Source organism: Rattus norvegicus, chromosome 3, assembly GCF_021556685.1.
Source record: "Rattus norvegicus strain SHRSP/BbbUtx chromosome 3, alternate assembly SHRSP_T2T, whole genome shotgun sequence".
NCBI classification, from domain to species: Eukaryota; Metazoa; Chordata; class Mammalia; order Rodentia; family Muridae; genus Rattus; species Rattus norvegicus.
Genome location: NC_141536.1, coordinates 119118876 through 119146546, shown reverse-complemented (window position 1 = coordinate 119146546; position 27671 = coordinate 119118876). Strand labels below are relative to the sequence as shown.

At 46.5% G+C, this 27671-nt stretch overlaps 1 protein-coding gene across 6 annotated transcripts in view; it reads left to right on the top strand.

Moving 5' to 3' along the window:
- Slc23a2 (solute carrier family 23 member 2) overlaps positions 1-27671 on the top strand; it is a 157944-nt gene that overhangs the window by 46626 nt on the left and 83647 nt on the right. For 2 of the 6 annotated variants that reach the window (XM_087654007.1, XM_087654000.1), the window contains exon 2: positions 18454-18599. The gene's annotated coding sequence lies outside the window, so the exon portion shown is untranslated. 6 annotated transcript variants of the gene reach the window in all.

The following is a 27671-nucleotide window of genomic DNA, read 5'->3' as shown; positions in this document are numbered from 1 at the left end:
ATCTAACCAAAGGCTGTGGGACTCAGTGGTAAGGTGCTTGCCCAGCATGTGAGGCCAAGTTGGATTCCTTGTACCACTCAGGGAAGCAGGGACAACGTTTATGGACTAACAGGCCCATTCTGAGTGAGCCAGAATGAAGAAAAGCCAGGAAAAACAAAGGTGGTTCCAGTTGAAGGTGAGCCCAGTACAGAGAAGACAGCGATTTCCTGGGCCAGGCAGGGAGACAAGGCAGGAGGCCTACCTAACAGTGATGGAGACCGTGCGACCAATATTCAAGGATGTACAACTACAGCACAGGGCCACCTGGGCTTCAGCTCTCTGCTAAATGCTTCATCTTCGGGAAATGCCCTGGAAAAGGTTGGAAAATCAAAGCTGGCTTCCAGTGGTGATCCTTACATGGGTAAGGCAAAGGGAAAGACACAAACTGGCTTTTCTTTTTAAGTTTAATTTATTTATTTGAGACAGAGTCACACCATGTAGCTGACCCAGAACTCACTATGTAGACTAGGTTGGCCTTGAACTAACAGAGATCTGCCTGCCTCTGCCTCCCAAATGATGGGATTAAAGGTGTGCCACCACATCTGGCCCTTGTTTTTTTTTTTTTTTTCTTTCTTTCTTTCCTTATTTCTTCCTTTCTTCTTTCTTCTCCCTCTCCCTCTCCCCCTCCCCCAACCCTCCCCCTTCCCCTCTCCCTCTCCCTCTCTTCCTGAGAGAGGGTTTCTCTGTAGCCCTGCATGTCCTGGAACTTGCTCTGTGCACTAGGCTGGCCTCAAACTCAGATCTACCAGCCTCTGCCTCCTGAGTTCTAAGATTAAAGGTGTGCACCACCACCACCTGGCTCCTTTTTTCTTTAAAAAAAAAAAGACTTTAAGATTTACATTTACATATCTATTTTGTGTGTGTGTGTGTGTGTGTGTGTGTGTGTGTGTGTGTGTGTGTGTGTGTGCTCATGTGTGTTGGGGGAGGTACCTGTACAACAGCTTCTATGGAAGTCACAGGACAAACTTCAGGGGTTGGTTTTTCTCTGACACTGGGAGCCACTGCAAGCATTCAGAGGTCAAAGGACGACTCGTGGAAGTGGGTCTCTCTTTCTGAGGTATTGATCATAGGGTCCTCTGGCTTGGCAGAAAGAGCCTCTCCCCTCTGAGCCTTCTCCCCTGCCCAAGCTTGCTGTTCTTAACCTCCTAGAAACAATTCTAAAAGACAGTTTGTGCTCACTTCAGCATTCACATACTAACCTTCGAATAATACAAAGACTTACCATGCCCTCCCCACAACACAGAACACATGACCGACGGGTTGTGTTGGTAAAGTGCTGTCCTTGCAAGCATGAGGATCAGAGTTCAATCCCCAGAATCCATATAAAAAACTGCCTGTGATGGCCTTCACCTGAGATCCCAGTCCTGCAGGGGCAGAGAAAGGATCTTGGAAGCTCACTGATCAGTCAACCTAATTGGAAACCCCATGTCCTAGATGCACGCACACACACCACACTTGGAAGTCATGTTAGGATGAGCTGATGCTGGGCTGAGTAAGGAGAACGGAGACTGAAAATGCAGAGGGTCTAATGTGGCAGTGTGCGGCTTCAATCTTAACACTTGGGAAGCAGAAGCAGGTGGATCACTGTGAGTTTAAGAATAACCTTGTCGGGGTTGGGGATTTAGCTCAGTGGTAGAGCGCTTGCCTAGCAAGCGCAAGGCCCTGGGTTCGGTCCCCAGCTCTGAAAAAAAGAAAAGAAAAGAAAAGAAAAAAAAAGAATAACCTTGTCTTCTGTTCTACATGGCAAATTCCAGGCCAGGCAAGTCTGTGTAGTGAGAAACTGTCTTTAAAAGGAAAAATGAAATCAAGGGGTTTGCAGAAGTCCGACCTTGAAGCAGTGGCTCCCAGACTCTTGGACTGTGGGAAAGAGTCTCTGATTCTTAGCTAAGTAGTTTTGAATTCCTGTGGGTTAGTGTCAGGGATGTGGCCATCTGAGAGGATGGGAATGTCAAAGTTTTATTTTCAAGGCCTCTTCCTCAACTTAGCTTAGCACTTGTATTATATCTGATTTATATTCTGTGCACAGGGATGGGAGTCATGATACTGGATAGGAAGCCAAAAAACTGCAATCCTGCTAAACCCAGTGCCACGTGCCTAGTGGACCGACTCAGTACTCAGTGCCCTTGGGTAGGAAAGTTCTAGGCCAGCCTGGGTCACATCAATTTCGAAGTGATATAAAACAATGCAAAACCAAGAAATAGTGAAAAGTGGCTGCCCCGGTCACTCAGGAATAGGGCTGGTGTTTTAGACTAAAACACTCTAACCCTGTGCAGAATGGACTGGGGAGCAGGGCGACTGATCCCCAATCCCAGACTGCGCTCCCCAGAGCACCACCATCACCATCACCCGAAGCTTAGAGGAAGGAAGCATTCCAAACCAGCCTCAGTTCAACTGAATTGGAACCTTAGGAATACTTCAAACCTGTGTCAGAGGGCCCAAACCAAGGCTTTCAAATCCAGTCAACAGCTGACCAAGAAAGGCACAGAAATGAGCAAGGAGCCTGTGTGTAGAGACTCCAGAATGACAGAAGGATGCCCCTCAGACACCTGGGCACTAGGACAACTTCATCCCAGTCAGAGGCCAGGCCAGGACTTTGGACTGTTTTCAAAAGGAGCCGGAAATACTGATCGCTGTGTGGAATCTTCCAACTTCTAAATGCTGGTGACCAATGTTAAAACTTACGTTTCATTTTGAGAAATTAATTAACAGAGAAACACAAGGCCTAAATATAAGACATTTGTAGGTCAGTGAAAGGCTGTGCTGGAAGCGAGAGCCTTGGAGCTGGTGAGTATAGGCCCACCTCCTGACAAGCTACCTCCCCCACTGGACTCTATCTGCCCACCTCTTTTTAGGGTGTTTTCTGTACCTTCCCCTCTGCATTTAGGGGCCCAATTTGAATATGACATTATATCACTTCAATTTGAGCTTGATCTTACCCTGCCACCATCTTTGGAGTCCTGAGTCTGTTTTTCCCTCAAATCACAATATTTCTGGAGGTTCAAATATAGGGTTGGGCATGGTGAAACATAGCCTGTTTGCATTGGCCAGGGAAGGAAGGAAGCTATCTTGGCAAATTGGAGGGGTGTTTGTTATTCAAGATGAGGAAGAACAGAATCTGCAAAGAGGAAAGGTGACCCTGTTGTTGGTCTAAGGTGGGCTGCGACCCCTCTGCGAGTTGAACAGCAGGTTGCTTAAGATCATTGGGAAGCACAGATATTCACATTTTGATTCATAACTAGAAAAATTAGAATTATGAAGTAGCAATGAAAGTAATCCCACAGTTGGGGCTCACCACACACACGGACCTGTATTAAGGGCTGAAGCACTGAGGCTGAGAGCCTAAAGCAATCTGCAGAGATCGTTATCGGCACAACTGGAGGGCACGGAGCTGTGTGAACTTGTCAGCCTTCATCCAGAGTATGACGTCGTGGTTGTGTGAGAGAATGTCTTTATTCTTGGGAGATTCCCAGCAAAGCGTTTAGAGGTGAAATGTCATAATATATGTAACAGTTCCCAAATGGTTCAGAAAAAAAGAGAAAGAGACCCATGAGTCCTGGTGAAGGATTTAAATAAAGATAGATTCTGTCTTCCTAGTGAAGCTGATGTTGAGCGTACGTTCCTACACTATAACAATGAGCAGGACCGAATGGGGTCTCTCTGCCTTGGCAACATTATCTTTTTTTTTTAAATTAAATTTATTTATTATATGTAAGTGCACTGTAGCTGTCTTCAGACACACCAGAAGCGGGCATCAGATCCCATTACAGATGGTTGTGAGCCACCATGTGGTTGCTGGGATTTGAACTCAGGACCTCTGGAAGAGCAGCCTGTGCTCTTAAACACTGAGCCATCTCTTCAGCCCGGCAACATTATCTTAAGTGAAACAAGCCAGGCCAAGACTGGTAGTTCCACCAAAGACTGGAAAGAGAACGCTCTGAGGGCTGGGCTGGGGCAGGAGAACAGAGCTGGTTAGTGCGTAGTTTCCATTTTGTAAAATGAAGGTTTCATCCACCTGCTACATAACAGCGTCAACACTACTGTACACTCAAAAATTAGGAAAAGTGGGTAGGGAGGAAGAGAAAAAGATGCACAGAGGGGAGCTCAGAGTCAGGTCACATTGTAGATCACTGTAGTCTCTGTCACATCAGGACGTGCGAGGGGAAAGCGAGCGGCCTTGGTAGTCAGACTTGGAAGCAAGTGCTGTCCTTGCTTCCTCTGCTAAGCTGGTGGCTCCTTCCTCCAGCTTCCCCCTGACCCACCCCCAAGCGCTCCGGCCTTCAATCATGTACTTGCACGAGCGCTTCAGCGAGAGCAATGCAATTCAGCTTTCAGCCTCTGCAGTAGAGGAGGATATGCTGGAAGTTAGGTATGGACCGAGAGTTTTCTCAGCACTCCCGCACACTGGTACATTGCCACCACAAGGATAAATCCTGAATCGTCTGACCCACGTCCTCTGCTGCTTTACTTCACAGAATCCTCCTGACTCTGATGAACTGGGACCCTTGAAACTGTGAACAGAAATAAACCTGAAGTGGCACGATCATGTGCACCTCTGATCCAATCTCACGTACACACTTACTCTCATGCTTTCTATACAGACCCACATTCACATACCGGTACAATTGTGCATACACTCACACTCTCACCCACACACATACACCCTCTCACACACAGTCAGGTACAACATATTTTTATATGTGCGCGCGCACACACACAAGAATGTGTCTTTTTAGGGGCTAATTAGAGGCCGGTGGTGTAGCTCAATGGTAGAGCACTCAAATCTTCTCCAGTAGCCACCTGTGAGTGCTGGGCTCATGTGCACCTGGCATTAGTTGTGTGTGTGTGTGTGTGTGTGTGTGTGTGTGTGTGTGTGTGTGTGTGTGTGTGTGTGAGAGAGAGAGAGAGAGAGAGAGAGAGAGAGAGAGAGAGAGATCTCACTATATAGAAGACCAGGCTAGCCTGGAACACACAAAAATCTGCCTGCCTCCACACTTCCAGAGGACTGGAATTAAAGATAGATCATATATAACTTTTATCTTCATTTTTACTTAGCTATTGTGAATAGGGCCATTTTTAATTTTCTTTATCATCTAGTAAAATGGCAGCACACTGCTGCGGCTTGTAAATACGCCAGCATTCACTTACCCAGGTCTTTATTTATTTATTTTTATTTATATTCTTGGCAGGGTGCGGGGGTAGGTGGGGGAAAGGTGTGGGGGGGTGCATTGAGACAGGGTTTTACAATCTAGTTTTGGTTGGCCTGGAACTCCCTACACCCTACCTCCTACCCACTGAGACAGGTTTCTCTGTGTGGCCCTGGCTGTCTTAGAACTTGCTCTGTAGACTAGGCTGGCCTCAAACTCAGAGATCTGACTGCCTCTGCCTCCCCAGTGCCTGAATTAAAGGTGTGTGCCACCAGGCCCAACTTTGGTCCCGATATTTTACAATCAGTCTTGGTCGTGAGAAAACCTAAGACAACAAAAACACGGGTTCTTAATGATCTATGCAATTTTAAAATCTGTATTTAAAATTTTCTACTGTGGATTTGTTTGTTGTATGTTAAATAAGCTGCTAGGCTGGGCGTTTACTTAAAATTTCTGCTTTAATAAATGAAGTGGGGCTGGAGAGATGGCTCAGTGGTTAAGAGCACTGACTGCTCTTCCAGAGGTCCTGAGTTCAATTCCCAGCAACCACATGGTGGCCCACAACCATCTGTAATGGGATCTGATGCCCTCTTCTGGTGCATCTGAAGACAGCTACAGTGTACTTATATATAATAAATGAATAAATCTTTAAAAAAAAAAATAAATGAAGTGGACCCTGGTATGGTAGCACATACCTTTAATCCCAGTGCTACAGGGCAGAGGCTGGCAAGTTTCTATGCATTTGAGGTCAGCCTAGTCTAGGAAATGAGTTCTAGGATATCCCGAGGTACATAGTAAGAACTTGTCTCAAACTACATAAAAAAAAAGATTAGCAAGCTCAGGGTGTGACTTAGTGATAGAGTGAGCACTTGTCTTACACAGAGGACCTTGGGTTCAGTCCCCAGTTAAGGAGAGGTGGCAGAATGGGAAGAGAGGAGGTAATTAGCAGCTTGGGGACAATGCTTTGAAATGTCAGAGAGCCCTGTCTGAGACTCCACAGGCTGGAAAAATATCAGTGAGAGAGCAGGTGGAGCCAGAACCCGGGAAAGGACTGAGCCCGGTTCCAACAGCAGACTCTGCAGCGGCTGGCGGCACTGTCTGGAGTCCCACCCTCCATATGCTGGATTCAGACTCTGGAATAAACCCATTAAAAGAAAATCAGGCTCCAGGCAAACGAAGATACTTACAAAGCCCATCTGGACAGACAGTCCCAGGCTGAATTCCTCAGCAGACTCTCCCCCACCCAAGAGGAGCCACATCTTATATAGTTAAGAATATTTTATCGGAGCCTCACCACGGCTTGGCATATAGTGCAGGTCTATAATCCTAGTATTTGGGAGGCAGAGACAGGAGAGCCAGCCTGGTCTACATAACCATTTTGGGGTTCCAGACCAGTTTTGTTTACAAAGTCTCAAAACAACTCTCCTCAAATAAAACAAAACCAAAAGCATCTGTCACAGGGCCAGCTGTGTTGGCTCATGGCTAAAATCCCAGCACCAGAAGACTGAGTCAGGAGACCAAGACGTCAAGACTGAGCCAGGCATGATGGCATACACTTTTCATCCCAACCCCCAGGAGCCGGAGGCAAGCTGATCTGAGAAGTGCCAGGCCGGCCAGATCTATATAGTAAGTTCCAGACATCCCATCTAAAAAAAAATATCCATAAATAAATAGATAAATAAGAACTGAAGGCTGGCCAGGCATGCTGGTGTATGCCTTTAACACCGGCACTCCGGAGACAGAGATTGATGATGTCCACATCGTCTACCTAGCAAGGCCAAGGCAGTCCTGGGTTTCAAAGCAAGACCCTATCTTAAAAGAAACAAAACAAAAACCTGAACCATACTGAACAAACACAAACCATCACAGGGTTGTGGATGTAGGTCGCCAGCAGCATACTGGCTTTGTACAACCAAAGCAGAGCAAAGGCAACAGCAGCAAACCGATCACGTACACGAACACAGGTGGGCAGGCTTACCAAGCGAAGTCTGGGAAACTCAGTTAAGCTTTAATTTGAGCTGGGTGGTGGTGGTGGCACACGCCTTGAATCCCAGGACTCAGGCGGCAGCAGCAGGTAGATCTCTGTGAGTTCATGGACAACCAGGTCTGTAGAGTGAGTTCGTTCTACGCACAGCCAGGGCTACACAGAGAAACCCTGTCTCGAAAAACCAATAAACAGATAGATAGACAAACAGATATTTAAAGAGGGTAACATGTCAGTTTTAATTTGGGATAAGCTGTGTGTATTAGCAGTCACAGCAGCCCTAGCCAGGGATGTGTTTTTTCTCCCAGTCTTCTGGCTTTTTCATAACATTCATTTGGCCGTTCTTGGGCCAAATGAAAACAAGACGCACTCCCTTTACAGAAAATGTGTACAAGAAAACCTGTTGCATAGAATACTGTAAGACTCTTGAACTAGGAGCAGCTAAACATCCATTGACAGCAGATGAATAGATAAATGGTGATCTTCGTGTAATAGGACTTTGGGCAGCTCTGCTGTGCAAGTCAAAGAAACCAGACCATTTATAACTGAGAAACCAGACTAACTCCATCTTGGGTTCATCTCCATCTTAGAGAGAACCTGACCTAAGGTTAAACTCAAGTTAACCAACAAGCCTGTAGCCAGCACTAGTCTCCAGGTCACTCCCCAACAACCACCGATCAGGAGGAAAGCAGGAGTTACAGTTGTTCCTAAAGATATTTACTTATGAAGGTTTATGGCTTGGCTCCCAGCTCCAGCCAATCATTTTAAAGGGCAACAAATTCCATAGTAGCCCCCACAATGAGATGTGTGCCAAGCGGGAATCCCCCTTGCTTGTTCGCTTGCCTCTATAAATGCTTGCTTAAAACTGGGCTCGGGGCTTCACCTTCCCGTCCTGCTGCATCAGTGATGGCCGTGTGGCCTGAGCTCGAGCTTGGATAAAGTCCCTAGTGCGATTGCATTGGAAGCAGCTCCTTGATGGTCTTTTGGGGTAAGAGAAATTGGCACAGCAGTAACAATGGGGATAAACTCAAACAAAATGCTGTGGAAGCAGTCAGACACGGAAGAGCAGAGCCTCGTGATTCTGTGTAGATCAAGAACAATAAATGGACAGATCTAACAGTGACAGACTAGTGACTCTCTGGGAGAAGTGGCTGGGGGAGTATCTGGGGGAATTTTGAGGACTCTGAGTATTGCATAAGCTCATCTGGGTGGTATTTCAGAGATATGTATTATGAAAAACTTCAGACAACCTATTATTGAGTGAACTTTATATATGTTATACCTAGGCTTAATTTTTTTTAAGATTAAAAAACAAAAAGCCTTTTTATTAGCCAGGCAGTGGTGGTGCATGTCCTGAATCCCCCAGCAGTTGGGAGGCAGAGGCAGGTGGATCCCTGAGATGGAGGCCAGCCTGGTCTACAAAGTGAGTTTCAGGATAGCCATGACTACACAGAGAAAGCTGTCTCAGAAAACCAAAGTCAAAAGCAAAAGCAAAAACAAAGAGACCAAACCAAACAAAAATCAACAATAAACAAAAAAACAAAACAAACCCAACAACAAAAACCCCAAAACAAAAAACCTAAAACCCCTTTTATTTATGTGTATGCGTTCTTTTCTGAGTATATAGTTTCTCATAGAGGCCAGAAGGGGTATCAAATCCCCTGGAATTATAGGTGGTCGTGGAGTGCCCTGTGTGAGTGCTGGGCACTGAGCTGGGGTCTTCTGGAAGCGCCATATCTCCAGCTCCTACACCTGTTTTAAAAAGGAGAGAAAATTATTTAACTTATTTCAGACCAGGCATCGAATTCATGCCAGGTAATGAATCTAATTTGGTATTTGATTGCTCTTTACTACCTCTGATCACTAACTTGTGTAGTGTGTATTTGTGACAGTGCCCCTGTCAATCATGGTAACAATGATCTGTGACATTCCTTGTCTCCCTCTGGCCTTTCCTGTTTTCCCTCTATACCCTCTTCCTAGACGACCCCATTGAATCCCTGGGTGAAATCACACCTCAGTGATGACTCCTATGTGTATGACTCAGCCCAGTCGCCCCTCCCCATGCCCACACAAATGAGTCTGCCTGCAGAAACCCAGTGGTTGACCTGATGGTTCTTTAAGGATTTCACAGATAGAAGCCTCCTAGATTGTTCCCCATCCCACTGTCCCATCCCCCTTGACCAGGTTCCAAGCCCCAAAGCTCCCCATGCTTCCTCCCTTCTTTTCAGTAGTCTAGGAACTTCAGAGTAGTTTGCATCTGTCTCCTCTGAGCACTGTCTCTGCACTTGGTCCAGGCCCAGTACCATATGCCACAGCAGACAGAGAGAGCTGTCCCCGCCAGCGGGGACCCAGTTATTCAGGGTCCCGAAGAGGCTTTCTACCTGTGGGCCAAATGGGGGTGAAGAGAAGAAGGAGCCCAAGCAAGAGTCTATTGTCAAGGTCTCCAATACCTCAACAAAGAGACAGCGTCCTAAATTCTTTTAGAAGCCTGGTTTCTAGGATAAGAGTTCCATAAAAATATTATCTCAATTTAGACCTGTTTCCCTAGGTTGGCTCATGCCACATGTTGTCTAGAAAGACTTTATCCAAATTACCAGTTTTATGTCAACTTTCTGTTACCAATGTTACACTTTTTTAACCATATCTAATAACTTAAAAGCCAATAGTCCATAACCAAGGCATGTAGAGCATATTTATACATTTAAAACCAATCAGAAACAAAATTGGAGTGGCTACACTTATCTTTAATATTTAGACCAAACACCATTTTTATTTTTCTAGCTGTGATTTTAAGAGAAGCACCTTGTCACCCGCTAAGTCTAATAATAAATCAGGGATTTTTCTAAGAGAAACAGCCATCAGCTCCCACATCACAGAATCTGAGGAGCTGCTGGTGCCTTTAAGATCAGCTCCTGTAGACGCTCTGCCCCCGGGCAGCTTCTCCAGCTGACCTAGGCTCCTAGCTGGAGGTACAGGGCTCCAAAGGCCAATTGAAACTGCTTTTTTATTCAGAGAGCACTTCTTTTTTTTTTTTTTTTTTTTTTGGTTCTTTTTTTCGGAGCTGGGGACCGAACCCAGGGCCTTGCGCTTCCTAGGTAAGCGCTCTACCACTGAGCTAAGTCCCCAGCCCCCAGAGAGCACTTCTTAACCTGTAGTATGACCGTGTTTATTTCTTTGTTAGATTCATTTACTTCTCTGTGCATAAGTGTTTGCCTATATGTATGTATGTATGTATGTATGTATGTATGTATGTATGTGCACCACGTGTGTGCCTGGTACTCTCAGAGGCCAGAAGAAGATGTCAGATCTCCTGGAACTGGAGTTCCTGAGAATCAAACCCCGGTCCTTTGGGAGAGCAGGCAGTGCTCTTAACTAACGGCTGAGCCATCTCTCCAGCCCTGTTTGTTTCTCACATCATATTCCTTATAACCAGGAGCCAGCCAAACAGGGCACCCGGTGCTTTCTCTATTCTCAGTGAGGGCTCTGAGGGGCAGGTGAATGTCAAGTGTCATGAAACCAGTACCTGCCAGGCAGCATATAACCAAGTGGGGTCTAGCAGTCTCAGTGGTAGAGAGCTTAAAATGTAGAAGGTCTCAGGTCCCACGACGATAAAAATGAATACATCTTTTTATCCTACATACAAATTTCTACTTCCGAAGGCACACATCCTGAGAGCTTCACCTCCTTCGGTCTGACCGCGTGTCCTAGGCCTCTTTTTTAGTGGTGGAGTATACTACTTTACACAGATGTAGCTACATGGAATTTTAATACTTTTTACTGTATATGTGGGGAAGAATGCATGTAACTTGGTGGCATAATGAAATATCACAGTGTCTAACTCTCAGATCGACACACGGAAAGCTTTTCAGGAGACCCTTGCTTCTGCCTAGTCACCATCAACCACAGAATAACATCTGGAGTTTTATACCGCTGATGGAGTTTTCTTCTGACCTTCCCAAGCCTAAGTGTGTTTAAGGGGTTCTAAGTTCAAATAATTCCCTTTGTTTATAAAACTAGTTTCTCAACCCACACCTAGTTATCCAGTTTTGATTATTTTAAAATATTATTTATCTAATGTGTATGAGTACACTGTCGCTGTCTTCAGACACACCAGAAGAGGGCATCGGATCCCATTACAGATGGTTGTGAGCCACCATGTGGTTGCTGGGAATTGAACTCAGGACCTCTGGAAGAACAGTCAGAGCTCTTAACCACTGAGCCATCTCTCCAGCCCCAGGTTTTGCTTTTTTAAATGATTCATTATATGTATTCAATGACATGACACTGTATTACATTAAAAATTACTGTATGTTGTACACATTCCTGTAATATCTCCTATCTGTTTCTTCCTCACCACTTTCTCCTCAGACTAGTCCCACTTGACAGTTTTATAAAATTTTTCTTTACCCTGGCAATGGAGACATTCCATGTTTTCCATCTAGCCTGTCTCCTTCTGGACTTCTGTGTGGTTAATTTTACATATCAACTTGACTGAGACAGGAGACGGACAGATAGTATTAAAATCCTATTTCTGGGTGTGGCTAAGTCTGTGAAGTTGTTTGCAGAAGAGATTAGCATTTGAATCGGTAGACTCAGGGGAAAAAAATTGACCTTTGTCAAGTGGGCGGGCTTCGTCAAATCTGTGGAACATATAGGTAGAATGAGAAGTCGAGGAAAAGCAGAGCTCTTTGCTCTGCCTGGAGCTGGGAGGTCATCTGCTGCTGCTCTCAGACATCCGAGTCCTCAGGCCCCCTGGCTCCAGCTGGGTCACACCCTCAGCTTTTCTGATGCTGCAGCTTACTTGCCAGCACCTCACGGGACATTCTGGTGTCATAATGGAGTGAGTGAATTCACTTAACAAATTCCCTCTTAGATGTCTGTACCTCTCCCTGTCCTAATGACTCTGTTTCTTTGGAGATCTTGTCCACCTTGCTTTTCAGTTCTCTAGGAGCCAAGGAGGCTGACCCCTGCCCTCCGTCCCCTTCATAGCTCACCTTCATGGTTTGTTCAGTTGCCAGCTCAAATGCTGGTGCAGGGGAGTACTGACTGTGTGGTGGGGTCTGTTTGAAGAACGGGCATACATACAGAATTGTATAAATCATATTATCTGCCCTGGGGGAACTGACATGTTTTGGGAGAGAGACAAAGAAAACCACATATCACTCAGCAGGATTTCATTCTAGATGCTAAGAAGTGTAGAGAAAGTTCACTTACATCAACCCAGGGACATGGAAAATTTCCAAGAGATGGCTAAAGCGAGATATAGTGAAAGAGAATGTTCCAGTGGAGTGGGGCCATCAAGATGGCTTAGGGCAAAAGTGTCCTCTGACCTGTATAAGTAAGATTATCATGTGTGCCTCCCCACACAGAAATTTTTAAAAATTAAAATCTGTCTGTGTGAGACAAAGTTTCTCTATGTAACCCTGTTTGTCCCAGAACTCACTATGTGGGCCAGGCTGGTCTCAAACTCATTGAGATCTACCTTCCTCTGCCTTCCGAATGCTGGGATTAAAAGAGTGCACCGCCATGCTTGGTTAAAAGAGGTTTTGAAGAGCACTTCCTTTGCTCCCAACACTGATGTTAGACCTGGGCCAAACGAAGGTGAGACTGGGGAAGGAATCTGTAGAAACTGTAAAGTAGGAGAAGCCGCAGGAAACAGGGCTGCAAAACCAAATGAGGACGAGCTTCCTGACGGGACATAGCATCCGCCGTGCCAAATGCCTCCAGAAAGTTCCAGGAAAGATCCCCAGATTGTGTAATTTGGAGAACATAGCTAATTTGCTTGGGTAGTTTCAGAGGAGAACCGCGGACAGGAGCCAGATTGCCAGTGGGTAATGAGAGGGGAGAAGTGTACAAGAAGGCGCTTTCTAGAAGCGGAGGTGGGTAAGGAACTGATCGCAGGACATGCAGAGGGTACCAGAAGGATGGTGGTCTCTGACAGCCTTCTGTAGCCAGCTGGTTAAAGGGACCTTCAGGAGAAAGTGGGCTTGTGGGTAAGGGTGTGTGTATTCAGGTGATGGAGCATACATATCTCTTACGATCTATCCTCAGAAGACAAGAAGCACTGCTTCTAGCCAGATGTAGGAGTAGGGGAAAATGCTTAGGTAAGGAGTTGGAAGTCATTTGCACATGAAAAGGGTCTTTTGTGAAGAACCAATAAAGGAGCAAGGACTGCAGAATTGGGGAACCTGAGGAACCTTTTATGGCCTTTTGTGCTATAGCTCAGGTCTTTGTGACTGACTCTGAGCCACTTTGGGCATCACTAGGAAAGAGAGAAGGTATGGAAGAGACTGAAGGGCAGTGGACTACGCTTTGAGCTCTCTGACACACATATCCTGTTCCCATTAGTGTGTGCTAGCGTGTGGAAAGATTCTGAGAACTGATGTTCTCAGTTAGACTTTGATAGACATTGCCAAATCATAGTCTAATAAGTGAGTCCATTTTCCTTTTCCTCTACCATTAATGATGCCAATTAATCTCTGCCCATCTGGTAGGTGGAAATATTAATGACTAAGTTTTTGTTCCTTCTGGGAGAGATCCACCAGTCCTCAGAGATCAGTGGGTAAGCCCTGTCCTTCCAGGTCAGCTCTTCTCTACTTGTTCCCAGGCTAGACCCTTATCTGGATAGATAATTTCCTACCCATACTCGGATCCTTGTGATCCATATTCTTATCTTCCTATCTGCATAGTTGGCTTTTCATGCAGATTTCTCATTCACACTCCTAGTTATTACCAGTCTTTGGAGGACACTGCCTTTTGGCTTCTGGCACACACAACCACGTCCTCCTGGTGGTAGCCTGGTGGTGCAATGCTATTTATTTCATGGTCCAACAGTACAGTGTAATGGTTCTTGGCCTTAAAACAGAATGAAGAAAAAGATTGTATCAGCACATACTTGTCACCCCAGCACTGAGGAGACTGGGGCAGGAGGATTGCTCCAAGTTCAAGGCCAGAGTAAGACCTTGACTCTAAACACCAAAACAAACCCAAAAACCCCAAACCCCAAACTCTCAACCTTTAAATACAACTTGGATATATGATAAAACAGAGATGATTCCTTAAAAAAAATTATGCTAGGTGAAAAATGTTAGAAAGGAAAGACGAGAATTGTCTGATTCCATTAATGAGACGCCTAGAGTGGGCAAATTCATAGAGAGGAACCGTGGTGACCAGGAACTGAGGAGAGAGGTACTTGTCATTTAAAGTGTATAGAGTTTCAGTTTGCAGATGAAAACTCTGGAAATGGATGGAGTGATGGTTCTAAAACATGAGGAAACCTGACAATAGCAAGTATTGTTAGGAGTTGTAAAGGGCAGGGCATCGTGAGAGAGAGAGAGAGTGTGTGTGTGTGTGTGTGTGTGTGTGTGTGTGTGTGTGTGTGTGTGTGTATCCTTTAACCTCAGCACTCAGCAGCAGAAGCAAGTGATCACTGACTTCAAAGCCAGCCTATGTAGCAAGTTCCAGGGCAATCCAGGCCATACAGTGAGACCCTGTCCCAAACAAACAGCCTTGTCCCCATCCTCCCCCTCCCAATCAAACTGCACAAAACCAATCCTGTATGACGAGTCTATCTATTCTGTGTTCACAGTGGACACATCTAAAGAGAGAGTGTGGATCTCGTGGTTATCAGGGACAAAGGAAGAAGAGGGGATGAGACTATAGGCCTGAAAGTGCTCTAAAATGAAGCAGTAGTGATGGTTGTACCAGTGAACTCTATTTTTAGGTAGAAACTGTTATGGCGTGTGAATTTTATACATCAATTTACAAAAAGAATGCAGGGAGATAGGTAGGGAGAGGGCTGTGTGAGACACAGTTCCATTTCTACTCTTCATTCCAGAGACACAGAGGCTGCTGTGTAGCCTAGGCCGGCTTTATCACTCCATCCTGCCTCAGATCTCGAACATTTGAGATTATGGGCTTATTTTCAGGTCATTACTTTTGTTTGTTTGTTAATTGAAGTACTGTTGCAATGAAGAACACTGAACTAGAAACAAAGGAAGGAAGGAAGGAAGGAAGGAAGGAAGGAAGGAAGGATGGAGGTAGGGAGGAAAGGAGGAAGGGAGGGAGGGAGGAAAGTCACTAGGGTGGTAGTCCTCTTCATTTAAAGGCAGAGATTGTTATGTAAGGTCTTTGGGGATTGGAGGCCAGCCTGGTCTACATAGCTAGTTTCAAACCAGTCAGAGTTACTTACTGAGACCTTGTCTGAAAAAAAAAAAAAGAGATTAAAAATAAGGAAGCAGTCATTTTAGGCAGTTCTCACAGAGTTGCCTCAGGCTGTAGAGTGGAGCTCTGCTGGCTTGAAGCCAAGGTGAGTGGTAAGTTCTATCTCTTGCAAGCACTTGCCCAGCATTAGGTGAAGGGACCTTGAAACAGTTTTTCCTATCTCTCAATCCAATCTCTCCAAAATTAAAAATGTCTTCCCTAAATCGTTCTGAAGAGACAACTCAGAGTTAATGGCCGGGGTTGGGGATTTAGCTCAGTGGTAGAGCGCTTGCCTAGGAAGCGCAAGGCCCTGGGTTTGGTCCCCAGCTCCGAAAAGAAAAAAAAAAAAAAAAAAAAAAGAACCAGAGTTAATGGCCTAGAAGGAGACTCAGCAAATGGGGGATCAACTGTTTTCCTTTGTATGAGCTAAGAATGTATTTTTATACTTGAACCGCAACTAAGTAAAATCTTAGCAAAATACTGTACTCAGGAGGTCAGGCGCTATTGCAGTGGTAGAGCATTTGCCTACCTGGGTTCCACACCTTGCTTTCCCAAAGGAAAAGAATATACTTACTATACTTAATTATACAATTATATATACATATGTATGTATTTTTATGTATTTTTAATTTCATTTAAAAAAAAAAACAAAACAAAACCAACCCCAAAACTACAGGGATTTGATTTTGGTCCTTGATGCACAAAATACAAAACATTTTACTCTTTGGCCTTTTCCAGAAACAGTTTGTTTTAGCTAAACACCAGAGAAATGTTAGAAATACTACTGTATTTCTAAGTCTGTACAAAGATGGATTAGCTGCCAGCTACTGTCACTTCTCAAGGATAAAATAGCCTGTGTATGAGGGGAATGTCAATCAAATTAACCAGTCATAAAACTCTCTTGGTAGGTTCTGTAAATTTGAGCTTAGAGAAGTTAATGAGGTTAGGGGACAGAATCATGCTTGTAGCTCTTGTAATAGGAAAGGAAAATAAAGGAGAAAGGAAGTGAGAAGAAAAATGCTGGTGTCGTTTTTGAATTGATGATGATAAAAAAAAATGCTAATTTGTAACAGCGACTTTGAACACCTGTGTGTCGCTGCACTGAGTGAATCTTTTGTATGCATGCCTGCACTCGGTCCTCATTAGAGCTTTGAAAAGCTGAAGTCAGGGAGACCCTTGATGTCACCTCCAGCCTGCCAGCGGTAAAATGCAGTACTTTGTCCAGGAAAAAAAAAAAAAAAAGGCATGAGATTAGAAAGTCAAGGGTCTTGCCTGTTATGCTTTGGAAGGGACTGGATTCTGTTTATCTTTGCTGGGTCATTATTTAGACAAAGGGGCCCTGAAGGAGTCTCAGAAGGGACGTCGGATGGTCAGCTGTGTTTTGAGGTGATAACAAAGATGGTTTTAGGAGGCACCTCTTAAGTCAAGAGGTCGGAGAGTTAAGAGCAAGAGAGAGTCTGTATCCGTGGTTACAGAACAAGCTGCAGGTGACTGGGTGGACACAGAGTGGAAGACAACTCCAGGGTTTTTGGTAACAAAAAAAAAAAAAAAAAAAACGAAAACTCAGAGAACATCCTGTGAAAGAGAGATGAGTCTAGGGATGACTCACAGCCACCCCTACGGAGTACGGGGGATGGTTTCTGGGACCCCTCTCCCCAGGACACTGAAAGCCTCAGATAGGCTAGACTGGTAGTCTTTCTATACAATGTCACACTTTGCCTATAACCTACTGCAACCTGTGCAGACTATTGTAATTCCAAAGGCAATGCAAATGCCATGTAAATAATTGTGTAATGTGAAGGACCGAGTGGCACAGTCAAGGCTCTGCAAACGTTCAGTACAAAAGTACCCTAAATAATCGTCCTGGCACTCTCAAACCAGGAATTATTCTAATGCTTGGAAAGTTTTGATACACGGTGGTTTGACTTGGTACGTGTACACGCTGGGGGTACCAATGGTGTATTTATAGTGTCTGGAAACATTTGGGAAGTTGTCTAGTTATCACCAGACGTGCGTCTAGAAGTTCAGAAATGACTGGAAAGAGAGGTAATGGGGGAAGAGGATTGTGAGAAGCAGAGAGTGGTGGGTGGGTAGGGGACTGAGGAGAAAGGAAAGAGGGCATCAAGGAGATCAATGTCTCTAGAAACCCACGCCTGAGAAATCCTTCTGTTACTAACCTGGGTGGAAAAGTGTGGGACAGTTAGAAAGGCTGAGTGGCTTTATCGCATACAAACATCTCCAGGAGGGGTTAGTCAATGGAATGTTACTAAGCCAGGGAAGAGAGGGAAAAAAAAAAAAGATCTGTAAACAGGCAAAGGGATTTGGCACTTAGAAGGTCACAGATGACGTCTGAGAAAGAGGGAGACTGATGGTGCTTTATAGTGCTGGTTCAGTGCTGAGGGTGGGGGAGGAAGAGATACAGGAAGCCAGGGAGGGAGGAGAGAAACCGGGAATGAGGTAGAGCTTTAGGATGGAGAAAAACTATAAATGGAGAGTTAGGGAGAGGGAGACAATATACGAACAAAAATTAAGAAAAGAGATGAACTGAAGAGATAAGGGGTTCTTGATCTTGGAACAGCCCTTCTATTCCAGAAGGTTCCACACTGTTGAGCAGGACACACACATTATGTTTTAAGGGTGGCTGGAAACTCTGGCATAGAAAGAGTTGTGTGTTTCTCCGGTTCTGGTTACAGAACCATCTATTCGTTTTCAGTGGAGATGAAAAACTCACGTATGGTCTTCCAGAGTAATACTGGATTTTACAATTCAATTTACTGCTTTTTAGCTTTTTGATACAGGGGTCTAAGTAGCCCAGGCTGACTTAAAATTCATTGTCTTCCTACCTCCCCCTGCAAAATGCTGGGAGTAGAGGTGTGCACCACCAAGCCTCACTGGTTTTATTTTAGTGTGAGAAGATTTAGAGAATTACATATTGATTCTCTCAGTTCGTGCGCACTAGCCTACTTTATAAAATGCCTGTCCTTGCTGGTTACAGTGTGCCCCTATTGATCAGTGTGCCGCCAGTCCTCAAATATAAACAAGTCAGGAATTAAAATCTGCTTTTTTTTTTTTTTTTTTTTTTAGGTGAGGTCAGACGTGCTCGACCATTCTTTATGGCTCTCCGGAGTTGCTTGGGGATGGTTTAGAAAAACAACCAAGACCGTGGTTTCAAGATGGAAGACAGAAGAAAGAGCTAATTATTAGGGTTTTGTTTGTTTGTTTTGGTGGAGGTAAGGACAGTTTTCACAGTACCTTACAAATTAGTATTTTAGACCACCGCCCGCAGCATCACCTAGAAACTTCCTGGAAACGCAAATTCTGAAGCCATACTTCAAATACCCAGTTTCAGCACCTCTTGGGCTGGTATCCAGTCTTTAATGGCCCTCTGGGCAAGACTGCCCAGCCTAAGAGCTATGGGTTAATCGGCACACAGCCTTTTGACTCAACTGCCTAAGCGCCCATCCAGCAGGCATCCCCTGGGGGGCACTTGAGAAATACAGAATCGCAGGCTGCCCCCAAACCCGCTTTATCAAAACACACGCCCCAGAGATATCAAGCCTGGTATCTTCTCCCGCGTCAGCATAAGCAAGGAGGATCTCTTTCCCAGCGAGTTCGGAAGCCGGCGTGGATAAGCCGTGAAATTGCTTTAAAGCGCGTAACCCACTGGGCCGGGTGCACTGCACCCCACTCGCTGTCACCCCGCGGCTATCTCAGGACTCGGGGTCCTGCAGGGTAAAAAGGAGTCTCTGGAGAGGAGAGCGGGCGAGCATCGAGCCTCCCAGGCGGGCCCCGGAGCAGGTGTGTGGGGAAGGGTCTGCCGCTCCGCGCCCCGGGGCGCGCGGGCGGAGCCGGGGGTCGGGCGGGGAGGGGCCGGCGCGCGGGGCGGGCGGCTGCGCGGCTCCCGCCCCCGGCCCGCCCCTCCGCGGCGCCATTTTGCAGGCGGCTGCCGCGGGGACCCGAGGCGGCGGCAGGCACTGCGGCGCGAGCGGTGCGATCGGCGGGACGCGAGCCCAGCGAGCTGCAGGCAGGTGAGAGCCGGGCCGCCGCGCCCCACGCCCCACGCCGAGCCCGCGGCAGCACCTGCCGGCAGCCCGGGTTGCTAACCGAGCCCACGAGGCCGGCCCGCGCGGCCCCCGCGCGCTGTCACCCACCCGCGGCGCGGCCTGTGCCCCCACGCCGGCTCGCGCGGCCCGGTAGCCCCGGCTGCCGCGTCAGGCCGCGTGTCCCGAGCGCTCGCTGCTGCCCCGCCGGGTGCCCCGGGGGCAGCCACCGTGGGCTCCGCGTGCTGCGTGACTTGCAGCTCGCCCCTCCCCAGGTGGTGAGCCCTGCATCCCCGCGCCCGGGGATTCAGGGTCAGCCCGAGGGGCGGGGGTGGCGGTGCTGTTTCCAGTCTGGTTTCCTTCCCTCTTTGCGGAGGCGACACGGAGTAATTTTAGATGCCGCTGCTCCAACCTCGCGACCTTTCCCGCTGGCCTGCCCCGCAGGGGTCCCGGGTCGCCTTGTTGCCTCTGGTCTTGACCGAGAAATTGACATTGGAGTGTGATAACTTGAAGGTGAAGAATTGTCACCACCCTTTGGCCGGAGATGTCCCATTAGATGTGTAACCTATAGGAACTCGGCCTTCATTCAGGATGTGGGGCTTTAAGCAGGTCTGATGGGAAAAGTCCAGATTCTCTCAGCGCAAAGGGTAAGTGAGGGCAAGTGCAGAGGGAAGAAAGTTAGCTTTTTGAAGGCTTCCTGGGGATGGGGCATTTGCAGTAGCTGTTAGTCTGCTTTTTGTAGTGCTGGGAGACCGGATGACGGGAAAGATGCTATCCCTTCTGACGTTTGGGTCCTCTGAAGGAAGGAGATGTGAGGATCTGGGATCTGAGTCCTGAGACAGCCTGGTTTGAGCTGTCATTAACTGGCCATGTGACTTCCCTTAGGCAGTTTTCTCCTTTCTAAAGGCTAGCTCGGCTAGGTGGCTGAAATCTTTCTGTGTTCTGTATTTGAGTGTTACTGGGCTCAGGCCTCACCTGTTCTGGTTCTCTGCATCTGTCCTTTCATCTTGTGTGACTTTGCTGGCCTGCTCCTTTGAGGTGTTTGACCCAGGTGAAGTTTGTGAGAGGCTTCACCTCTTAGAAGTTCAGGATTCTCTACTGGGTTATAGTTGACCTTATCAGGGTCACTTTGGAATGTACAACTACTCTTTATGCTTAACTCATCCAAAAGTTAATAGCTCTGGGCAGTTGAGTCTGTGCACCTTGTTAGCTCTCATGACACATCTGGTAGTTAAAAGGAGACACTGAACATTCCCAGGCAGACATCATGGAGGCATGAGGTATCTGCTTTCTAGACAATGCCCTTTGCTTAACTGCTAACTGATCCTTTCTTTTTATATCAGGGTATATCTAACTCCTCCCCCCGCCCCTGTTTTCTTCTTGTGGGAAATAATTTCTGTAAGAAAGTAGGTGTTCGCCTGGCAGTGGTGGCACACATCTTTGACCCCAGCACTCAGGAGTCACTGGCAGAATTTCTGAGTTCAAGGCCAGCTTGCTCTAAACAGTTTCAGGGCAGCCAGGGCAACACAGAGAAACCCTGTCTTGACCAATACCACTCCCACCCCCACAAAAAAAAAAAAAAAAAAAAAAAAGGAAAGGGAGGAAAGAAAGTGGGTGTTTGAGGAACTTTTTGTAGTGCCATTCTTTTCTTTTTTGTCCTGGCTGACCTGAAACTTGCTCCAGGCCAGCCTCAAACTCAGGGAGAGCGTCTAAGTTCCAGTTTAAAGTTACAGCCCTTTCCCCTTGTTCTAGATAGTTGTCTGGTACTTAGTTTTCTGAGTAGGGCACATTATGCTGAGATTAAAACATCCACTAAAAAGCAGTTAGGCTGAGTGTGGTGGTGTAAATGTATGTGTAATCTTAGCAACTCAGCCCAGCTGGTGAAGATGACAGGTTCCAAGCCAGCCCGGGATAAAGGGCAAGACCTAGCCTTGTAAAACAACACAAGTAAATAGTATTTATTTATGTATTTTGAGACACGGCTGACCAGAATTCATAGATCCACCACATCCCTGTTTTGAGACTAAGGTGCATACCACCATGTCCAGCCAGAAAATTTAAAAACAAAAACAAAAGCTAGTCATGGAAGTACTTAACTAGAGGGCTGGAGAGATGGCTGGGCCGTTAAGAGCACTGGCTGCTTTTTTTTCCCCTTTAGATTACAGGATCTGGGTTTTAATTCCCAGCACACATGATGTCTCATAATCACCTTTGAGTCCAGGGGATCCGGCGCCCTCTTCTGGCCTCTGTGGTGTGAACACTGCACACACATGAGACAACACACTCGGGATACCACCTACACACAGTTTAAACAGTGGGCACGCCAGAGTGGATGGGGAAAAGGTCACAAGGGTGCGGCCCTGCACAGAGAACTGTACACAACTGAGGAAAGCCAGGAATGGGAGAGGTGGGCCTCCCCAGGGAAGAGTATACCAATTGGTTGTTCGGTGCCAAATGGTCATCCCTGAAAACACACATACAAGTAACTGAACGGTTATATGTAGGAATATATATGCATGTACACATTAATAATTAGTGAGGAAAGAGGACATGAATTTGAAGGAGAGGGGAGAGGTAGATGGGAGGGTTTGGGAGTAGGAAAGGGAAGGGAGAAATGTAATGGTCTCAGAAAGAAAAAAATTAGAGCAGTGGGGATGGTTTCAGTAGTGTTTGGTTTTTGGTGTTTTACTTTATTTATATGAATGCACTGTCATTATCTTCAGACACACCAGAAGAGGGCATTGGATCTCATTACAAGTGGCTGTGAGCCACCGAGTGGTTGCTAGGAATTGAACTCAGGACCTCTGGAAGAGCAGACGGTGCTCTTAACCACTGAGCCCTGGTCTACGTAGTTTTGAATGCCATACTGCCTCCCTCGTTTGTATAGCAGTCTAGAGGACTTGACATTTTTGGAATGAGCTCTGTGTCTAGACAGTAAGCCTGCCCCCAACTCAGTCACCGGTTCTTCAGTTCATTAGGTGGCTGATGCTACTGAACAAACCATTTTTGGATTAAAACCAAGACATCTGTACTCAAAAGGTCTAAGGTCTAGTTCCTTGCTTATGGGAAGTACTGAGTACAATTGTCAACTCTACCATGGTTCTAAAGAAACCTGGGCTCCGGGGCTGGGGATTTAGCTCAGTGGTAGAGCGCTTACCTAGGAAGCGCAAGGCCCTGGGTTCGGTCCCCAGCTCCGAAAAAAAGAACCAAAAAAAAAAAAAAAAAAAAAAAAGAAACCTGGGCTCCATCAGGGATTTGAGCCTACTGATAGTTTAAGGAGTTTTCTCATTTCAATTAAGAAAATCAAGTCATCACCAGTAATTTGTCTTTATACACACTTTGAACCTATAGGTGTAAGCTAAGAAAACCTTGTTTACTCTCGTACTTTTTAAAAATTTTTTTGAAGACAGGGTTCCTCTGTAGTCTGGGCTGTCCTGGAACTCTGTAGACCGGGCTAGCCTTGAATTCAGAAATCTGCCTGGCTCTGCCCACAGTGGTAGGATTAAAGGTGTGTGCCCCCACCCATGCTTTTTTTTTTTTTTTTTTTTTTTGGTTCTTTTTTTCGGAGCTGGGGACCGAACCCAGGGCCTTGCGCTTCCTAGGTAAGCGCTCTACCACTGAGCTAAATCCCTAGCCCCCCCACCCATGCTTTTTAAGCCTTCCCCCAACCTGTTTACAGGTCTTACTTCCCCAGAGTCCTTTGGTCTCTGATTCATTCTTTTACCCTGCTGCTCCTCCAGGTCTCTGCTGAGAAAAGGTGTGTATCGGTGTATGTGTCAGGGTATATATGTGCATCTGACTGCATGCATATGCGCACATGCTTATAGCTGCTTGTGTGTGTGTGTGTGCGCGCGCGTGTGTGTGCGCGTGCGCGTGTGTGCGCGTGCGCGTGTGTGCGCGTGTGTGCGCGCGCGCGCCTCTGCATATGTCAGGATGTGTGCGTGTGTGGTGTCTGGGGCTCATTTACTTCTGTGATTCTTGACCAGGTTAAGCCCAAAGCTGCTAGGTTTAAAGGAGCCCTTTGTGCACTGTCTGGTATTCTTGTCATTCTCTTCTTGGCTTTGTTATTTCTATCTTGTCACACGTTCCAGGTGGTTGGCTATTTCATACTTAAGGGCTGCTTTTATTTAGCTTGTACCTTTCGTGGGCCTTTTACTATTTATCTTGACCCTGCATCTGGCTATGTTGCCCAGGCTGGCCTCAAAAGACTCCAGGGACTCTCCCTCTAAGCTTTCCTTCACCCGACCCCCAGGCCTGGGCTTTCAGACATTCCTTTACGTGTAATATATGGCTGGACTGCCTACTCTTTTCAGAGTAATAGTCTGTGGTTAGATGTGCAGGGAGAAACACTGGAGAGTTTGATGGTACTTGGTGTTTTGAATGTGGCACTCTCTAGTGGAGGAGGCAGAAAATAGGATTTGGAAAGCATCTTAGGAGGAAACCTGGATGTGGTTTCACCTGGAACAAGAGTGGCCAAGGGGTAGGTTCAGGGTGTATGAAACATGTACCAACATGTCATACCCAAGCCAGGAAATGAGGCGGGTGGGATTTCTTTCTGTCTGCAAATGTAAGTCTTCTTGGAATCTTCTCAGTCTAGGCAGCCTCTAGTCCTCCTGGGACATTTACTCCATGAAGGAACGTAACTTTCTAGTGCCCTGTCAGGAAAGGTTCACTCATGGGTTCCTCTCAAAGCATCTGATGTCCAGACTTCTGTCTAGTTCACCAGAGTATCTCATTAAATACCTGGTGACGGTTACACCTCCTCGGTGTGCGTGTGTGCGTGCATGCATGTCTGTCTGCGTTTGTTTATTCACATGTACAAACCAGAAGACAACCGTTAGTGTTGTTCCACAGGTACTGCCAACATTTATTTATTTTTATTTATCATTATTTTTTGAGATTGTATTTTTATTTCGTGTGGATATTTTGTGTGTTTTGTCTGCATATATATCTGTGCATGCATTATTCTTAGAGGCCAGAAGAGGGCATCAGGTATCTCTGGGACTGAGTTGCAGGTAATTGAGAGTGGCCGTATGGGTGTGAGTTTTATTAAATTTGGGACCCCTAGAAGAGCAGCCAGTACTCTTAACCACTGAGCCATCTTCCCACCACACAGAAAGTGTGTTTTGGTGGCTGAAGGTGGGACAGGAGAGTAGTTGGTGGTGGTAGGCAGGTACTGTTTGCATCCAAGGTGCTGCTGACCACCCCAGCTCTTAAGGACGTCTCTGCCCTTGGCTAGGTGTTTGGAGCCATGAGTGCCGAGACTGAACCTTAGTCTTCTGGAAGAGCACCTGTGCTCTCAACTACGTTGTCATTTCTTCAGCCTCTGTTTATTTTTTATTGAGACAACTTCTCACTGGCCTGGTAGGTAGGCTGGGTCGACTGGCCACCCTGTCCCAGCAATCTATCTGTTTGTACTTTTACCAATTGCTCTCTCCCTGGACTAGCCATTTTTTTCTTAAATATGTATGGGAAGCTTACAGAGTTGAGTCCTCCCACTTTTGCAGTTGAAAGTGAGTGAAACTAAATGAGAGCTACGTCTGTAGGAACCTATTAAGCAGTAAAGGGGACCCTACGAGGGCGAGACAGCAGCCCGTGAAGCGGGGCCACTGGGATGATGTTTGGGCTAATAGGTTTAGGTGATATTTTGGGCCCTTGAGGTCAGTATTGCTAGTGTGAAAACCAATGGGTTGAATCTGTGTTTGATCTATATCTCTAGGGTAGTAACTACTGGATTTGAATTTTCAGATGGCCTGAAACTCTGGGGACTCAGTGATAGAACTCCACTTCCAGATCTTATTCCTGGTGGAATGAGGAAGGCAGAGAAAGAAGCCAGAGCTAGTTGTGTGCTGGGTGCTCTGCCTGGCGCTGATTGTATCACTCCTGTAATTTGGTCACATCCCTGTGGGGTTTACTCATCCCATTCTGCAGGGGGAACGCTGAGGCTTGGAGGTTTCAGCTACATGTTCATGGTCATAGTCCCATGAGCAGCAGAGTCAGGATTGGACTCCAGGTTGATCCGAGGCCAAACTCAGAAATTACACTGCAGTCCTGCTGTGCCTTTTTGGTCTCAGATGCTTGTCAAGGACTTGAGCTTTGGAGATGGGCTTTGACTGGGAGGGTGTGTACAGCACGGATGGAGGGATCATGGTGAGCAGAGGGGACTGTGGGAGGAAGCACACTCAGTACAGCTATCAGCAGCTAGAGGTGGGGTAGAGAGAGTCAAAAGGGCCCTTGACACCTTCCTGGTGGAAGGCCACCAGAAGATGCCTGAAGTGGGTGGGCGGCTTGTTTAGATGTCCATTCTGGAAACTCCAGTGTGAGTGGACTGGAGGAGGCTGTGGTAGGATCTTCTCTTGCTCTTAAAGTCTGGGTCCAAGGGTTGCCTGTTCTGTGCTCTGGCTTGGACTCCTTTTGTTAGTGGAGGAGTTACCTAGGGCACTTTTTTTTTTTTTTTTAAAACTGGCTTCTCTTTGCTCAATAACTAAATACATGGCTTATTGACTTAATTAAAATTGACTAGTTTTTGTTTTTGTTTTTTGTTTTCATGCGACTGGGCTTCTCTGTGTAACCCTGGCTGTGCTGGAACTCTATAGACCAGGATGGCCTTGAACTCAGAAATTCACCTGCCTCTGCCTCCTGAGTTCTGGGATTAAGGTGTGTGCACCACTCCTAGCTTTCATGCATTTCTTTTTATCAAGAGCTATTTAGCTTGTAAGATAAGGCTTTATAGCATGCTCCACAAATGTGAGGGGCATGAGTGTGACCAGGTCTCTGATAGCATGATAGTTCCTTCAAGCCGCGCTCTATCTAAAAACCAGTGTGAGCTGTTCTCTATTCCACCCTAGTCTATACACCTCAGGTCGCCCTTGTCCTCCCCATCTGCACCCAGTGTCACCCTTGGTCCTCCCATCTGCACCCAGTGTCACCCTTAGTCCTCCCATCTACACCCAGTGTCACCCTTGGTCCTCCCATCTGCACCCAGTGTCACCCTTGGTCCTCCCATCTGCACCCAGTGTCGTCCTTGGTCCTTCCTGTCTGTACCCAGTGTCGCCCTTGGTCCTCCCATCCGCACCCAGTGTCGCCCTTGGTCCTTCCATCCGCACCCAGTGTCGCCCTTGGTCCTCCCATCCGCACCCAGTGTCGCCCTTGGTCCTCCCATCTGCACCCAGTGTCGCCCTTGGTCCTCCCCATCCACACCCAGTGTCACCCTTGGTCCTTCCTGTCTGTACCCAGTGTCACCCTTGGTCCTCCCATCCGCACCCAGTGTCGCCCTTGGTCCTCCCATCCGCACCCAGTGTCGCCCTTGGTCCTCCCATCCGCACCCAGTGTCACCCTTGGTCCTCCCATCTGCACCCAGTGTCGCCCTTGGTCCTTCCTGTCTGCACCCAGTGTCGCCCTTGGTCCTCCCATCTGCACCCAGTGTCGCCCTTGGTGCTCCCCGTCTGTATCCATTTGCATCTGTTGCATTTGTTTTTTTCCTTCACCTGCATTTGCACTATTGTCCTAAGGTTGAGAATTCTTTGACTTTGATTTAAAATATTTTCCATAGTTTCTCTATACCCAGGATCTCATAAATATTAACTCATATTTTCTCTATTTTTTAAAGTTTGTAATTAATCAGATACTTGTATTGGAGTGCAGCGTGAGGTAAGGACTATCTCTCCTCTAGTTTATTTCTATCACCATTCATTGCTTTTAAAAAGATTTATTTATTATGTAAGTATACCGTAGCTGTCTTCAGACACACCAGAAGAGGGCATCAGATCTCATTACAGATGGTTATGAGCCACCATGTTGTTGCTGGGAATTGAACTCAGGACCTCTGGAAGAGAAGTTGGTGCTCTTAACCGCTGAGCCATCTATCTCTCCAGCCCTCCATCACCATTCATGAACTCCTTATGAACTTACCCACTGTTGTAAGTATTTGGACCTGTCATGAGGTATACTGTGTGATCGCTCTGTCTATTCCTTTACTTAACTGCCTCTGTGCAGTCAGTCATTAAACATTTATTTTTTATTGTATGTGTGCAGTCAGAGGGCCACTCTGAATTGATTGGTCCTTTCCACCATTGGGTCCTAGGGATCTAATTCAGGTTGTCAGGCTGAGTGGCAAGTGCCTTCCTTCACCAGTTAAGCCATCTTACCAGACCTCTTTTTTTGAAAAGGGGTCTTATGTTGTTGCCGAAGTTAGCCTATGTTGCTGAGGATGACCTATAACATCTAAGTCTCCTGCATCTTCTGAGTGCTAAGATTTCAGGC